Source organism: Ahaetulla prasina, chromosome 1 (genome assembly GCF_028640845.1).
Source record: "Ahaetulla prasina isolate Xishuangbanna chromosome 1, ASM2864084v1, whole genome shotgun sequence".
Classification (NCBI taxonomy): Eukaryota; Metazoa; Chordata; class Lepidosauria; order Squamata; family Colubridae; genus Ahaetulla; species Ahaetulla prasina.
The window spans coordinates 231,603,663-231,610,679 of NC_080539.1; positions in this window are offsets into that span (position 1 = coordinate 231,603,663).

A 7,017-nucleotide genomic window follows, 5' to 3' on the forward strand; every position below is an offset into this window, starting at 1 on the left:
AGCCTGGTTCAAATCCAGCCCCATTTGAAGTTCAAACGTGCTTTTCCCACGTTTCATCCTTCTAACCAGTCCTTTTAAAAATATGCATTTTCTGATTTGTACAAATCATAATGCTACGAAGGCTCAGAAGCTGTTGGTAAACAGATTGGCTTGGTGTAAAGGTCACATATTCAGAAAAAGGTCTTTTGTATTTTTGCTGAGAGCTGTGAGTTATTATTATTGTTTTTTTAAAAAAACACTCTCTAAGCAAACTCCTTAGTTGCATTCTTCTGGAATAAGGGATAGTGGTTGATCCTGCGCAGTTCTGAAGCTTAAAAATTATGTCTAACCTAATGGGGCAAAATAAAATGTATCCAAGATAATGCTCTAGGAATATTAGGTTTCCTTTTTCAGGAAGAAAAGCTCCTCATAGTTAAATAATAAAGATACGTTATTCGTTTATTGCACAAGAATTAAATGGGCACTTATTGAAAAGGATGTGAGCAATGGCAGAATACTTAAAGGGAGAGAGAAAATTCTATCCTAATCAGAAACTAAGGGAAAGATCAAAGGATGCTTCAGTTAACATTCCAACTATGTGTTTGCTGATTGGCTAGCCATGTTGCTTTACATCTGTAGGTAACAGAGATACTCTTATTACAGGTAGTTCTTGATTTATAACCATACTGGAGTCTTCTCACTACAGTTATAAGTTATGATAGTTGTAAAATGGATTGGTTACAGTAAATACAGCCATTTATAAAACACCCGAAGTTCAGTCCATGACTGTGTGTGTGAGCTCAACTGTCTGAACTTTAAATCTGGATTATAAATAATCCCAAGGTAGATTCATCATAAATTCAAATGCTTGCTAAGCGATTATTTGTAAATCAAGGAGTACCTGTATTATTACTATTGCTACTACAGATACAGTTATTACCATTTTTATTCTTTCTCTATAGAATCAAAGTAGCAAAGTGTTCTTTAAAATAATTCTAAAATAAGTTTATTAATATATTTCTAACAGAATAACATAGTTGGAAGGGACCTTTGGTGTTTTGTATTTTAATCTTTTTTTGAATAAACTAAAATTTTCTGGGGGGGAAAGCAGGAGACCCTATGACATTTCATATAAATGGTTGTCAAATCTCTTCTTTAAAAGCTCCAGTAATGGAGCACTCAACTTCTGAAGGCAAGTTGTTCCACTTGTTAATTTTTCTCTCAAGAAATTTCTCCTTAATTGTAGGTTGCTTGATTAGTTTCCATCCATTGCTTCTCGTCCTGCCTTTAGGCGCTTTGGATAATAGATTGACCCCCCACTCTTCTTTGTGGCAGTTCATTAGAAGTTGGAACACTGTTATCATGTCACTCCTAATACTTCTTTTCATTAAACTGGATATTCCCAATTGCTGCAACTGTTCTTTGTATGTTTTAGCCTCCAGTCCCTTAATAATACTAGTTTTTTTTTATTTATTTCTTTTGTCACAACAGAATACACAAACAATTGTCATAGATAAAACAACATATTTTGAAGAAAATATACATATATGTATAAAAATATGCATCAACTATATCAATTTGATATGATGAAGGGAACAATAGGAAAGGAACGGTAGGCACTTTTGTGCTCTTATGCACGCCCCTTATGCTCTTCTCTCTTCTTTCTATATGCTCTTCTCTTTCTATATGCTCTTCTCTGCTTCTTTCTATAGTCTCAACATTTTTTTTTATATCATGGCCACCACAATTGGATGTAATATTCCAAGTGTGGTTTTACCAAGGCATTATAAAGTGGTAGTAACACATCACATGATCTTGATTCTATCCCTCTGTTAATTCTATTTTATGAGCATAAATAGGAAACAATGAAATCGATTATTCTGGCATTTTAACAGTAGAAAGAGAATTATGTGTAAGGGAAAAGAAGCAAAAAGTTTCCATTGTATGTTTCATTTCTTTCTGTGATATTATGCTGGTCAGTGTCTTGTAAGTGTCTTGTAAGGCAGCAGGTTACTACAGGAGCCCCTGCATGTCCAGAAATATGTCAAACTCTAGATATATTAGCTTCCCACTTGCTCATTCTCTGAAAGCCTTAATATATGCTAAAGCTATCAGAGGTTTAATGTGCCTTTTTGCTTCTTATGTCTTAAAAACAAATCCTGAAAAATAGTGTTGCTGCATTTTCACTGTCCGCCATTAAATTAAGGCTTCACAATCAGGAATGGGGATTCTTTATGCAAAGAAAATTTGGTTTGTACTTCCATGTGTTGCTACCTCTAGACTAGATTGGATATTAACCACAGCTGAAAGCTGTAACCCCACCCCCCAAAGCATACATGTGAAATTAAAGGCTTCAGTGTTCCACCTGTTTCCATGGGCAACACAAAACACATTCACAAGTTTCTCTCATTATGGTACAACACGAACCATTTAGGTGTTTTGCTTTCCCTTAGTTCAACTATTAATTTGCTTTCCTGCATAACAATGTATATCCTTCTTCATTTGTTTCTCTCGCTGGATCTTAGTTTAGATCTGAAGATTTTTTAGCTTAAGACCACGAGAAGCCATTTTCCACCCAGATGTACTATTTATTCATTAAGCTTTATTCATTGTCTACCCTTTTCCAGTTGGGTGCCAACTGCCTTCATAAATTATGAACTAAAAATGATATTCTTTCATTTATATTCTCTTTGGAAACCCACTTTCTGCACTAGAACAGTCTCTGAATTTTGAAGCAGCCATAGACTATTAACAGGAATCAAAAAAGAGACAAGATTCCTTCTTAATGTCTATGCTTTCCCTTTACATCTAATTACTTTGCATCTCTGCAATTTTTTTTTTAAAAAAATCTTCATTATTGATGTAGGTGGAGTCCCTACCAGCCCTTTTCATAATCAATAGCTTTTTGCTCCAAGCACAGTACAAACATATCCATCAATAATACCACATGTACAACTTGAATAAACAAAATGTTTTGTTAATAATTATAGACATACTGCAATGCTAATACTGGAGAAGGGAGGGATGGAAGATAAGATTTCAAAAATGTTGTTTTTCATATCACTTTGAAAGTCCAGCAGTAGAAAAGGACAGCAAAAACGAATGCCTTAGTTACTTTTCCTTAGCAACACATGGTGGAGAAGACCAGACAGAAACCCGTACATATATTAACCCCCTAAAGCAGGGGTGTCAAACTTGATTTCATTGAGGGTTGCATGGTTGCGTTTGACCATGGGGGGGGCCAGGATGGGCATGGCTGGGGTGGGCATGGCCAGCTCGACATCACTCGTGTTGGGGGGCAGGCTCCCGAGCTTGTTTTGGCTGTGACAGCCTCATGCAACCCTCTGCCAGCACAAAAATGAAGCTCGGAGCTCTGCCAGCAAAAACTGGTCTGCGGTGCTTCTGCCAGTGAAAATGGAGTTGGGGAGGGCCGCGGCCCACCCAAGCTCCATTTTCACTGGCAGAAGCATCGCGGGCTGGTCCTTTCCAGGGTGGCCCCATGGGCCAGATCTAAGCACCCTGTGGGCCGGTTCTGGCCATGGACCTTGAGTTTGACACCCTGCCCTAAAGTGTGCACATATGTTTTTGCTGTCCCTGAAAGTGATTAAAAAAAATCCTTAAATATTTTGGCTCAGAACTACCTATAGCAATCAGTAGCATGAACTTGAAAAAGTTCAGCAGGATCATTCAATCTCAATTACATAATATCTGCCAGAAATTAAATCATTACCATTTTTTTTTACTTTGTAATGTATCTATATATGGCTGGCTGACCAATCATCTAACTCTCCACATATCTTTACCATGCTATAGTGACTGAAATGACCCCAGCATTTGCTTGTCCCTGCATGAGAATAGCCCCCTGACCATTTCTCAAGGCCAATAACCCATGATGCCCTCTTCTATCTGTCTGAGCCCACGAGAAAGGCCACCTTCAACTGTCTTCTTCAGCTACATGACAAAAATAGTGAGCCAACTTTTATGACTTGTGCCAGCTCAAGCAGCTGGATCCTGTTCATCTGTGCACTTCCCTTCAAAGTAAGGAAGCACCTCCAGTCCAATTGGTTACTGTGTGCCACCATATCCCCTCTTCTCTGATCACTGGTGACGATCCTTTTGATGTTAATTATTTTTCCAGGTTCACCATTGAAATGGTGAAAAGGCTGAGCTTTTTAAAAAAAGTTTGCTGATGAAACAGTGAAACCTAGAGTTCTCCTTATTTATATTTTTTTTAAAATCTTGTGAAAGACCAGAATTGTGCCATATTCCCCTTCTAAGGCAGAATCAGTAGTAAAATTATGGTGTTTGCTTGTTGATTTTTTTTTCCAGTCCAGAGGGATAAAGATGCAGGAGAAACCACCAGTTAGGAACTCTGATTAAGAGTGGGCCAGAAAGAGCATCAACCATTAAAGAGCATCAAAGCATCAGCTTTGTCTCACTGTCCAACCATCACTGTGGACAAGAGACAAAGGAGCTGAAATCTGGAAAGGGTTTTATCCAGTGGTAAAATGCAGCTGGTTTTATCTGGCTTGGGAGGCTCCGCCCACCTGCCTGGACATCATTGCATCGTTTTTTTGATGCTCTGTGCATGTGCAGAACGTCCTGCACATGTGCAGAAGGTCCTGTGCATGCGCAGAGGTTTTGCGTGTGAGCGAAGTGAGTGTGCATGTGTGCACGCTCCCATTTGTGAACTGGTAGCGAAGGTAAGTAGATTTCACCCCTGGTTTTATCATCCCCCCATCCTGAGAGTTGAAGACACTGAAGTTGGAAAGCCCACCACCATCAAATCAGAGATGTGCCAAAAGCGGCAAAATATATTTGCTCTTGACTACTATAGGAGCACTAGTGTTTCTGTTCTCTTTGCTTCTCTTACGCATTTGTGGTTGTTTGTATTCATGCCTCCCACCCTATGTGTCACTTTAGGAAGGACTTTATCTGGTTGTCCATCTTCACTTTTTGTTTTTGTTTTCCTAAGACATAGCAATCTCTGTCTAACTCAGTGGTGAAATTCTATTTTTTTTTTACTACCGAATCTGTGGGCATGGCATGGCTTGGTGGCTATGGCTTGGTGGCCATGGCAGGGGAAAGATACTGTAAAATCTCCATTCCCTCCCCACTCCTGGGGAAGGATATTGCAAAATCCCCATTCCCTTCCCACTCTGGGTCGAGCCAGAGGTGGCATTTGCCGGTTCTCTGAACTACTCAAAATTTCCGCTACTGGTTCTCCAGAACCTGTCAGAACCTGCTGGAGTTTACCCCTGGTCTAACCTCCTCCATGCTAAAACTGTTGCAGGGTGGGGGGAACGGCTTCCTCTGGAGTCTGAGTCAAAGGCTACAGCGGACAGCATGAGATTGTTTTCCTCTTGTGGGATCTGAAGAATGACTGGCATTCATTCGTGGTGACCCAGATCTTAGAAGAACCCTATCCCTTAAGTGGACAAATTGTTCACTTTCCTGCAAGGGGAAGAAACACAGGAAAGATTTCTTCATCATCTGCAGACGGTAAGGATGTGCATGTACATATGAGCCTGGGGAATCCCATATTGTGGTTAAAGTACATTGAGCATGATTTGCAAAAGGGCAGATTGTAATGTGCGAAAGCACTGCAAATGTGAAGTCTTAAGTTGTTTTTATAGCTTCGTAACATTTTATAGGGAGAAAAAATTCCAATAGTTTTTTTTTTTTATTTCTTTTTGTCACAACAGTATACACAAACAAATGTTATAGATAAAACAGCATATCTTGAAGAAAGAAATATATATATAACAATAGGACAGTAACGGTAGGCACTTTTGTGCTCTTATGCACGCCCCTTATAGTCCTCTTAGGAATGGGGTGAGGTCAATAGTAGACAGGCCTAATAACTATAGTGCCTTGTCTGGGACTCCCCCCATCCACAAAATGCCTACTTTTGTCCTTTGTTGGATCAGATTTACAGTCTCGGGTCATTAATTCTAGTCTAGTGAAAAGAAGGACTAGGGGAGATATGATTGCAGTGTTACAGTATTTGACAGGGCTGTCACAAAGATGAGGGGGGCAAACTATTCACCAAAAAACCAGAAGGCAAGACAAGAACCAATGGATGAAAACTAATCAAGGAGAGAAGCAACCTAGAACTAAGGAGAAATTTGGAAATCAATGGAAATCAATCTCCATGTTGGAGCGCTCCATGGCTTAGGGCCCGGGTACTTATGGGACCGCCTGCTGTTACCGTATGCCTCCCATCGACCCGTACGCTCTCACAGAGAGGGTCTCCTCAGGGTGCCGTCCGCCAAGCAGTGTCGGCTGGCGGCCCCCAGGGGAAGGGCCTTCTCTGTTGGAGCACCAACTCTCTGGAACGACCTTCCCCCCGGTTTGCGTTTATTCGGACCTTCCGCCGGGAATTAAAAACTCATTTATTTGTTCAAGCGGGACTGGACTGATTTTTAAATTTTTAAATTTTAAATTTTAAATTTTAAATTTTTTAATCTTTTGTAATTTTATATGGGGTATTTTAGGTTGGTCAATCTGACGGTTTTAATTCGGCCACTATTGAATAGGTATTTTAAATTGATATTTTTAACTTTGTATATTTACTGTTTTTTATCCTGGCTGTACACCGCCCTGAGTCCTTCGGGAGAAGGGCGGTATAAAAATTTAAATAAATAAATAAATAAATCAGTGATAGGACTTGCCTTCAGAAGTTGTGGGTGCCCCAACATTGGAGTCTTTCAAGAAGGGACTGGATAGCTACTTTTCTGAAATGTTATCAACTCTCCTGCTCATGCAGGGAGTTGGCCTAGATGACCTCCAAGGTAGTTTCCAACTCTGTTATTCTATATTCTATGTTCATTTGTAACATAAGGCCCAAAATGAATCTGGCCTGGTCAGCTTATCCATGTAGATTTGAAAGGTATTTTATAATGTATGTTGGGCTACTTGGTGATGACGACAGGAAAAACAGCTTCATTGAGTGCCTACATGAGTTGGGACCTAATTATTTTTAAGAGCTCTTCCAAGTCAACCAGACCTCCTCTAAAGGAACCCAGCATTATTACT